Source organism: Pezoporus flaviventris, unplaced genomic scaffold (genome assembly GCF_033815535.1).
Source record: "Pezoporus flaviventris isolate CSIRO_AGI_PZ_B2104156 unplaced genomic scaffold, CSIRO_AGI_Pfla_v1 ptg000213l, whole genome shotgun sequence".
NCBI classification, from domain to species: domain Eukaryota; kingdom Metazoa; phylum Chordata; class Aves; order Psittaciformes; family Psittacidae; genus Pezoporus; species Pezoporus flaviventris.
The window spans coordinates 11181345-11192366 of record NW_026892761.1 but is presented as its reverse complement, the minus strand read 5'-3'; the positions used below and the strand labels follow the sequence as shown (position 1 = coordinate 11192366).

Sequence of the window (11022 nt, the reverse complement as noted above, 5' to 3'; positions counted from 1 at the left end):
ATGCTTATGTTTCCCCTCCCCACTTTCTTTTTTCTGGAGGGAGAGGGAAGGAGTGGTATTCCCTATGTTTCTCAACCTTCCTCTTTGCTCTCCTGCTCATGCTTGCCAATAGTGGGCCCACCTTCCAGCTGTGGGATGAAAGGGCAGGTACCTCAGAAAATCATTTCACACCACAAAGGGCAAAAAACAAAGAACATTGCTGGTGATATTTCACAGGTCATAGCTACTACATCAAATTTTTAAGTGCCTAAGTGAATTAGTTAAACATGTTTAACTTTCAACTGAAAGCTGGGCAGTTATAAAACCCTGAAGTCTTGAAACTAAGGCAAAGTAACGTCGCTAGCTGCAGATGCTTAATACCAAACATAAACACCTGCAGAAATATTAACAAGATGAGGATCTCAGGCTCTCAGTTGATTGTATAGACAGATCACAGAACACAATGACACCAGAGATACTGTCACTGATTAGAGATGAACTATAACCTACTGAACCTATGTTTTTGCTTTGTCATTAATGCATGCTAAGGTTGTTTCTATTTTGCTGTAAAAGGTACAACAACAAAGAACTTTAAATGCTTGTAATTTTCTAGCTAGAACGTGCAACAAAAAAGAATCTTATAAAAGAACTAACATGTGGGCTGAATAGGTAAAAGAGAAAAAAGTAGAAAATAAAATAAATTGGTCTAGCAACATTTAAATGATGGCAAATGTAAGTTTAATATAAAACCATATTGGAACAATTGAGAATCATGAGAGGTTGATTTATTATTTATATAGCATACTAAAAGTTCTCTGTAAAGGAAATTGTGTAATATGCAGTAAATTAGACAAAGCTGCACTATAAATTGGGATTAAATCTTAAACTGGTTTTAATATTTAATATGCTATCATGACTTGCATTTTCAATAACGGTTGTTCAAAGTTCAGGAAGAAACTTGAAAGCAGACAGATAAGGATCAGTTCCAAACCTTGCCTCCTGGTGACACAAATTAACTCAGATCATGTCTTAATTGCCAAAACCAGACAAAACTCTGCTGAGGACCTGGTCCAAAACTCAAAGAGACTGGAAAAACTCCCATTAAACTCAATAGAGTTGAGATCACAGTAACTGCAAGTTACATAACTATTAGGGCTAGAGAAATTCTATTAACCAGGAATAAAATAATTACAAATCCATTTGGTTTCTTTCTAATTATTGTCCCAGTGGAACACTGGCAAAATTCATTCTTTGATCGGAGAAAAATTAGCATGGTAATAAAAATAATTATCAGAAAGCATGTGGAATTACGCTGTTTGACTTGAACAAAATCAGGACTAAAGTTCAAGTGCCCATTTAGATTTCAAACTACACAGTTCAGTAGAGGCAGTATCTGGGCATGAAGTGACATGGTTATATTTTTTGAGAGCATGCAGGGTGCAAGATGCATCCTAGCACATACAAGAACCCATTTCATGAGTTAAAGCTAATTTATTTATGGAATTTTACTTATGGTCATAAACACTGATTTGAAAGTATTGACCTGCATGGCTTTGTCCTGCCTCAGACATTTCCTATTTGCACTACTGTGAAAAAAAAAAACCAACAGTGTCTAACTTGCAGTCTATGGCCTTGACACACTGTGCAAAGAAAATAAATCAGAGTCCTTGACCAAAAGGTTTATAACTGAAGATGTCAAACAACAGACAAGTCCAGGGACAGTTCAAGGAAACCGTGACACAGCTTTGGTCAGCAATTTAGTCAGTAGTCTCAGCACACTGGCAGCCTAAATCCTGACAGGAGAGCTCTAAAGAGAATGTTTTTGTTTCATTGAGGGCTACAGGGAGCAGCAAGGGCAACAAGGAAAAGGCACCAAAATACCACAAGCTATGTGGGGCATGTGTATTAAGAAAGAAAAGTAAATCACTCTTGCCACAGATCAAAGATGACAGGATAGGCAAATAGTCCACCAAAATATTTTCAAATGTGTATCTCTAGATCCTGTTACGTCTTAATTGACCAAATACAGCTCAGATAAATGTGAGCCAGCCTCACTATGTGGGAACACAATCCGAAATAGATTTCTGGTGCTGATTATAAATATAAAAAAGAATTTATTTTTACAAAATTCTCAGCAAAAATATACCCAATCTTTACCATGATATAACATTACGATTTCCAGCCTGTTATTACTTTTATGAGCTCCATTCTTTCCTAATAGAAACTTGAATAAAAACTGGTCTGGCCAGACCTTGCTATTTTCTTTCTTTTACTGTAACCATTAAATCAGCTTTCATTTCATTACTCTAATTGTGCCTGGAAGCAGCAACTGCCACCTTAAGGTACATAACCTAATTTAAAATGCTCACATCTCATTCCACCTTAAAATATATTGCAGTACTTAGGATCGGCACAGCAGGTCAAGCTATACAAGAGCACTGTTGCGATCAGAGGACTTTTTGGCAGTTAAATCAGGAGAAAGACTGAGGCAATGTGAAAAAAGTAACATTTCTCTTGCTTAAAAGACACACAGCAGTTGACATCACCATTTTTTATTTGTACTTTAAGTGTCTCCAGAGCATTCCTATTTAGGTAGAGATTTCTCACATAAGAAACATTTCTCGGCACAGCACACAAATGTCTAATTCACTAGGATGATTTTTACCATGGGGATTATACATGTAAAGAGCCACCTTGCTGGGCTGTGAGGGAAAAATCTATAATGATGATATATATGTCTGTTTGTGCGCCGTGTACAGGCCCCTTCTCCCATGGTTTCTGACTGTCTACCCATCTTTATCTATTTTAAACCTCCTTGTTATTGCACATTACCTCCATTTTACTAATGCAGAACTAAGACACACAAAATTTAAGTGACTACATAACATTACATAAGGGTGCAGAGACAGACCTGGGATTTAAATTTAGGTCTCCTGATTCCCAGGTGAGCGCTCCATATAAAAGATGTTGCTGTGCCTATTCCTTTCTTATTATATAGTTAACTGACTCACCAATATTTCTACATCCCCTACAGCATTGTTTCTGAAAGACTTTCCTCTGGCTAAAGGATTCCAACTCCTGGAGACTCAACCATAAGCTGAATACGCTGCTTGAGGGGCCTGGGGCCAGAACTTCATTAGGAAAAACCGCAATAAGAAACCTAAGTCTTGTTGCAACATTGAATAATGGGCCAAAACAACACTTAAGGTCTTTAAGGACTAGGAAAGGAGCAGAAGCACATCCTACCTACCTTGCTTTTGTTAACTGAAATCCCTGCCTACAATGCTCTGTAACCCGGTGTTACCCAGACCAAGGGTAAGGAAGCCAGGGATGACAGAAAGGAGACAAATCCAGATCTGTGTGATATGGAAGGTTTAAAAGAATTCAGTACAAACAACTCAGATATCTTCCATCTGATTGCATGCATTGGAGGTAAGAGTGGGATACTTTCCTTTCTGAATTAGCTGGATAGGAAGCAACTCGCCACCATTGCTCGGAGCAGCAGCTAAGTAGCTGATATTTCAGTGGCTAAACAGATACTCATTGCATCTCAAAGCCGGAAGTGTCGATAAAGGACCAAGCAGTCATTGGAATGGACCTACAAAATGATTGCATCCATTCCACTTATGCTGCTGCTTTGGATATGAAACAGAAGAGACGCATCAGCAGATCTTGACCCCTCTCCAAAACTAACCCCATTTTGGACATGTACAGTAGTGTAACATCTATAATTGCATACTTTTTTTTCTTCCCCTAAACACCCCTCCCCATCACCTGCCCCCAATACATTCTCAGGAAATGTACCTAAACTTCTGTGTTCAGAAAAGCCAAAATATCAATTTTGACATTTCTTCTAACCATTTTTTGCAGATATTTTTAAACCATTTTTTTTTTCCCCTTCAAACAAATCAGCATATTTTTAAAATTCCTCAGTTGAAGTGTCATTGATGAAATACTCCAGGCTCAGGAACTTCGCTACGTGATAAGAATGCCTTAGCTGTTAGCTTAGGCATTCCAAAATGACAGCTTTCAGAAAACCCTAATGCTGTTTCCTTAATGTAAATCAAATGATTGAGTGGCATATGGTTATCCTGTTATGACTTACCGTGTATATCTTGCTTTGCATCAATAAAATTAGAACTTGAAAAAAACAGTCCTTTAAATTGGAACATGGAAAAAGCACTAACACATTATACACATAATGTGCAAGCATGCATACATAAGCTTGATAGATATTACATCTTAAATAACTCTATCCTGCTTCAGAGATAAGGAAGTAATAGGTCACTGGAGGCCCAGGGTCATTCCATCAGCCAAACTGTTGCACGTTTCCAGCAGCAGGTCATGGACTTTACATTATATTCAGTGCAGGAAGAAGTTACCTTTCAGCATCACGGATTTATTTGAATTACCAATTATTAGGGTCCCGATTCAGAACTGTTTTTACACTTTGAATTGTTTTCACAATAGTGCCAAACATGGTGAACATTTGCCAAGTTGTCTAAACTTTCAGTGGTTTCCTTCAAATATTATTGATCCCACCTTCACATCTTTGATGAATATTAATTGTTTCCACAAAGTGCAACAGCCCAGGTAATGGAGACGCTAAACAGTTACCTCCCCAAGTACTTCAGGGGCAGAGGTTCAGAAACCTGCTACATCTCTTCCATATCCACATGCTTATTGTAATCTTGCCATCCAGCAGTAGGACACAAACACCTTCTCTCTCCTCTTTGACTATGCCTTATGTGTGCTGAATACCTGCAATTTTTAACAGGGAACCTTCCCTATGTCTTTCCTCTGAGCAGCTCTGGAGCAGAATATTTAAATCCACGAGGATTATTTTTTTTTACCATGGAGACTATATATAGTAGAATATGTAATGTAAAGTCTTTGTGATGCCCTGGTGAGATCACAGGGTGCGGGAAAAGGCTTATTTTGAAAGAGTTGTTGGAATGTAAGCAAAAAACCACAGTTACCTGAAAAGGCAGTTGGACCTGTAAGCATCAAGGCTTTTAGCTTGTATTCAGGCAGCAATCATCTCAGTAACTGGCTGATAGTTTTTGTGATGCAGTAACTTTTTTGTGTATATTGGCAGCTTGCTTCTAAACTAAACTTTGTAACCCAAGTCTCTAGCATGTTTAGAATTGCAGATGTGTGTTCTGAGAATTTGCAGTGTTTGCCAGAAAGACACTATATGATATTAGCACAGTTGGTTCTGAATTTTAAACCGAAATCTGATGTGCCATGACTCACAGCCTCAGGAAAGAATTAGATGAATAGCTCATAAGGGTAGAGACACTGCCTTGAATATCTTCATAGAGGAGATATGCTGAATAATAACCATTATTTCCATATGACAAGCTACCATTCTATTTAGTATATAGTGTGCTGCTATACAAGCAGAGTGCCACACAGATAGTTCATACCTGAATTATCTTCAGTATACCTAGAGTACCAGAAATCAATGAAGCTGCAACAGTATAGACCTCACTGATGGCTTGTTCTTTCAGTTTCTGTCCAGGATGCATCACTGACACCCTTGAACAGTCCACTCTGAAATCCAGGCTGTCACAGCAACTCCACAGTTGCTAGATAAAAGCTAGGCAGGTCTCCCTGCTTGTGATGTATCACACCTCTCACTGCAACATGGGCATACTCTCAAATTACGTACGATACAATGAACCAGTATTTGTAATATAGACAGTATTTGCAACACTGTCTCAAGGTACTGAACCTTCATTTTAAATAAGAGGCGTTTAATTTACATGTACATCTTTCTTGTAGCTGTCCTTCATATTATCTAAAAATGGTAGGTGCAAAGTGAATCTGGCCCCAGGTAGATCTGGGAAGAAATTCTGTATATAAAAATAATTAGTACATATGGTTCTGAAAAGTCTGGGACATCTCATAGGCTGTGGCTGTTAGTAAACCTACAGTGACCTTATTTTCACAGTTTCCAGATTCCATCATGTGCTAGGATTTGCATTCCTCTCGCTTCTAGGGCTCAGACGCATGACAGTTGGCTTCAAGAACTTTAAGTAAACTGTCTCCAAAGAATTATAACACAGAAGTGAACAACAGCTTGTGGCAGTGTAAGACTTGTGGTCCCATGCAAGTCAATCTGTTCCAAGCATCACTATTGTAATTCTATTTGAAAGACCCAATAAATGTTCGTATAAGCTGACTGTAAATCACAAACCTTCTAATGACTTACAAGAGGATGCTGCTTTGCATGAGGAGGAGGTGCACTTTCATTTGGCTAACTTTACTACCTACCAGACTCGCATCTGGAACATCATGATTTATGGCATGTTCTCAGCCATAATCCTGTAACATGGAAATAGTTCCATAGAGTCTGCCTTTCTAGAAGGTGCCCAGACCAAAAGGTTAAATAGTAGCTGGGTTGCTGCTCTATAACTTATCATGTATTTTATGTTTCTTTTTTACAGTGAGAAACCTCATGACATTATTCTCAAATGTCCTGGAATTTGGCAGTAAGACCTAATAGAAAATATCAATATTAAATAATACATTATTTGCTATAATTTACATAAGAGCACCTAAAATTCCTACCAGAAATTGAAGCCCCACTGTACCCCAGTGCTATACAAATACACAGTGTGAGGCACCCTTGTTCTGGAGAGCGGTACGAGCCCAGAAGGACAAATTAGAAGGGAGATGGTGGGTTAATTTGTGTTTTGCTGTCGTTGAGGGGTTGTGTGGTGGTTCAGTTTCTGCTTTCTTTTTTCTTCCTCCCTCATACTTCTGTATCCCATTGTCTTACCAGATTGGCAAACAGCCTCTGACTAAATCTTTGTGAATAGAAGGACAATACTGAAACATCCACTTGCCTTCAATTTCTGATCACAATTATCAGAAGACAAGGACCTGTAATAGAAATAGGTACGTTTTAACAAATATCTGACAATATTTCTGGCCCTGTGCTTTTGCATCCCCGAAATGTTTCTAGACTATACCCAGGATGAGTTTGTGTGCTAATGCTTACAGATATGTCTTGAGAAAAAAGTCTCCATAAATAGAAATTATCCTTTAAACATCAGTCCCTTTCCTTCCCTGCTGTGCAGCATGTTTCATTTATCACAAGGTGCAAAAAGAACCTACTGATGATAATGTCCTTTTTGCTCTTCTAGAAAGGAAACTCTCAAGCCCCTACAGCAAAATATGTCCCTATTTAACAAGTCACTGAATAAATGCAAACTCCATGGGGCTTTGCTTAATGGGGCAAGCAAGTACTTCTGTTCATCAAAGCTGAAGATACCATGGATGCCAACTTAGAAATACTCTTTTCTCCTGAAGTTCAGCTCTACACATAATAAAGGAAATAAACTTAGCTGAAAAGATACAGCTTGGGGGGGTAGGAAGTCTCCAAATTTCAGATTTTCTTTTTTTTTTTCTCTTATGTCCTTATGCTCTCTTTTTAAAAGACTATATACATAAAGTGAATAACATCCAGATTTCCTTCTTATTTTCTTTTCTCTCCACTGAGATGATGTATCAATGGCATTTCTGTCATTCTTCAATTCTTGCAAATGTACAGAATGGAAAACAGAAAAAGAAATGGAAGTGAAGGGAATAAAGCAGCAGGGAAGGAATCCCAGTACCTGAATAGCAGGAGGCTTTCGTTAACAATCTAAATATCATAAAAATGCTTGGGCATCTGTACATAAAGTGATTTTTCATTAGAATGAAAAATAAAGAGACTTGACTTTCCATGAAAAAGTAGGCTGGAGTGAGAAGCCTTGGCTGACACCATGAGTAGAGTGCTAATGAAGCAAACCTTCAGGAGTCCAACAGTAAAGTTTCAAAAGACCCATTGTTTACTCCCATGCTGCTCACCTAATCATGATGATCAGTAAACAGCTGGAAAGGCACTTCTTTCCCTTTACAGTCCTCCTTAAAATCTCCAGTAATGGATCTACAAAAACAATGACAGCTTGAATTGGACAGCTGAATATCAACACTGCTGTATTGCATCTTAAGAAATAGTGTCTCCTGGGTTATTCAAGCTCTTTCACAGGCATCTGTGGTCTTTGTCTTCTCCTGAGAAAGCAAGATGTAAGGAGAAAAGACGGGATTTTTTTTTACTACAGTTCTTAGGTACAAAGCACGCAAAACATGAACACAACAGCAGCGACACCTCAAAGCCTCTCATTTCTTACTGCACTGTCATATCTCAGAAATCATAATGAGTTTCTCTCCTGCATATAGAGGACAACCCTAACAATACCCGTAGTCTACAATGGGTACCAAATGCCAATGTTCAAAAACACTTCCTTTCTGCATAATCTGTTATTAAGGATCTCCTGGATATTATTTTGAGGCTCATGCCAGAAGCTGCAGGGTCCAGAGAGTATCTAATGTATGGCAATGTAATAGGGAGCTCTCCAGAGAAGTATGGCTTCCAGAGCAAAGGGAAAACATTAACCTAAACATTTCTAAGGGAAAAAATTAATGTTGATAACGTGGTAACAAGATTTAGTTGGATAGAAGTAATTATTCATGTGAGCAAGGGCTTGCTTTGGCAGTTAAGTGCAATTACTGAAAGCAAGAAGTAAGTAATAATAAGAAGAAATAAGCAAGAGTAATAAGCTCAAATATGCTCCTGCTTAGGGGAAAGATTTTCAGAATTCAGTGTATGGAAGTTATTAGATTATAGGAAAAATGGCACCAAAAAAAAAAGTAAGCTTTCCTTATCCATGACATACACAGTGGACTAAACCTCCTACTTTCTGATTAGTCTTGCTTTATCACAAAGGCATTTGTTTCGAGTCATGAATGACTGGATTCAATTAAAATATAAGCCCACCTGTCAACTAAATGAAGATAGAAACTCTCTTGATATTCAGTGGAAAACACTAAAAATCACCAGTTATTACCAGAGGCAGCTATACTTAAAACTATTCTTACACGGGAATAGAATATGTTCTGTTACTGGATTAATGTAAACCATGTAGACTCTAATACAATGTTGGTGGTTAATTTAAAGAAGGAGAAAAATGACAGCACTTTCAAAGGTCCAAGGACTTTGGTTTTCTTTGCTTCTAGCAGCAAACATTACACTAGCAGCACCATGGGTATATGCAAGGGTGTCATAAATTAGAGGGTGACTTAATAAGGCAATAGAACTTTGCATCTACACTTAAAACCTGGCAATTCTTTAGCAAACGTATTGACTCAAACTGCATTTCATTCAGTGTAGTGCAGCTTTGCCAACATCTCAACTTACTTTAAAATGAACTTTGCTACATTTAAATATACATCTTCTTAGTTTCAGGCTGACTCCGAGCTTATCCCACACTGCTAAAAATAAAGTAAGGTACAAATTTTCATATATATAAATTGAGTACAATATTTCCTGATGAATTTGGTCTTGAAGTTGTACCAAACCACCTTTTTAAGCTCCTCTGAAGGAAACAAATATTAACATTTCATTTCTTACAATTCCTAAGCTCCACAGAAAATAAAAAACCTATATTGTATCTAATGCAACCTATAGTACAGAGTTCCAAAGGGAGACTCTAGGTTACTGATGGTGCTTACAGCAGCTTCAATCAATACCAACCTTACAGTCACATATTGGATCCTGTAGCTGTTAAGGACCTATGCCTGGGGGGTGCTGATGCTTTTTTGTGACATGATCTATTTATCCTGCTCCTACAGAAGAAATGCTCTTGCTCACTGTCTTCACCAAGTGAGACTTCCCTTTAGCAGCGGGAATAGCAAGGGACATAGCAATGGAAGTTGGTCTCTCATGGGAAACCTCACTCCTCAAACAGTAAGTGGTTATTAGAACTTTACCAGGATTTCCTCAACTGTCAGGAAGCAACAATTCCCTTGTTAATAACAAGCTCTACCAAATACACAGTGGTCCTGGAAAGCAGGGTGATGTTAAGCTGCTTGGAGCTTATTACTCCTGGGCTTTGGGTTTGGGGCTTTGTTTTGGTTTTCTCTTTTTTTTTGTGTGTGTGACCTTTTTGAAAAGCAGAAAACCGAAAAGGTCACTTCAAGCTTCGCTGTTTTTCTTTAGTTTTACATTTAGTAGGAGTGTTCATTGCTCCTTCCATTCTTCTATTGATCTGGGTGGAGAGGAGGCACAGAGGGAAAATGACACATAGGCTGCATTTGTCCCTTCCCTTCTGTCATTTGTTTCATGGGTAAGTGAGTAGAAATGAAGACAGCATGGGTTCCATGCCGAATACTGAGAGCATAGAATATGGCCTCTAGCTGAAGCACAAATAATTTCTATGCATGATGAATCCTTTCAATAACAAGAGCTCTGCTAATGTGGGATCAAATCACAGTCATTAGCTCTTGGCACTGCTCTTAAAAAGATGATATAGAAATCCAAACGGCATCCAGCCATAGTCCAGTATCACACACACCAGCCAGTTTCTCAGATGGTAATTTACTTCTCATCAATGTACTTGTATAATTAGAAAAAAAAAGCCATCTGATAGGATAAACTCCTCTAAAAGCAATAGTCTGCTTAAGAAAATGATGGATCATTCTAAAATAAGGGGCTGTGGTGTAATTCTCCTGATGCATAAATTGACTCTGAGACAATATCAAGACCTGTAACCCTGAGTGACAAGTGATTTTCTATGGCAGGTAACAAACTTCTGAAACAAAAATCAGTTATTTAGTACTTGATATTTGCAGCCAACAGTGCCTTTTGAAACCATGATAGTCACAGACAGAGTCACAGCAGAAATACTTTCCAAATGAGTTCAGGCTCTTTGTGATCCAGAAGCTTTACGTAGTCATTTAGAAACACTTCTCCCTGCCTCAAGCTATTTTTTTCACTTTTTAAATATATTTCTAATTATTATTTCCACATAGTAGTTACTTTCCCCATTATTTAGTATTTTATCTATTGGAAAAAAATATTGTTCATACCCTGCAATGTGTGAATTACGTATGCTCTTAAAATCCCCAATCACTTTTCCTTGGTTTAAGCATACAGGGTATTTTATTTTTAAACAGTACTTTCTTTTGGTAACGTGCATCCATGAAGATATT

At 38.0% G+C, this 11022-nt stretch overlaps 1 long non-coding RNA gene across 2 annotated transcripts in view; it reads right to left on the bottom strand.

The window, feature by feature from the left end:
- Positions 1 to 7834: 7834 nt before the first annotated feature.
- LOC133262530 (uncharacterized) overlaps positions 7835 to 11022 on the bottom strand; it is a 64425-nt gene continuing 61237 nt past the window's right edge. For both annotated transcript variants that reach the window (XR_009741338.1, XR_009741339.1), the window contains exon 3: positions 7835 to 7918. This is a non-coding gene — a long non-coding RNA (uncharacterized LOC133262530). The remainder of the gene's footprint in view (positions 7919 to 11022) is intronic.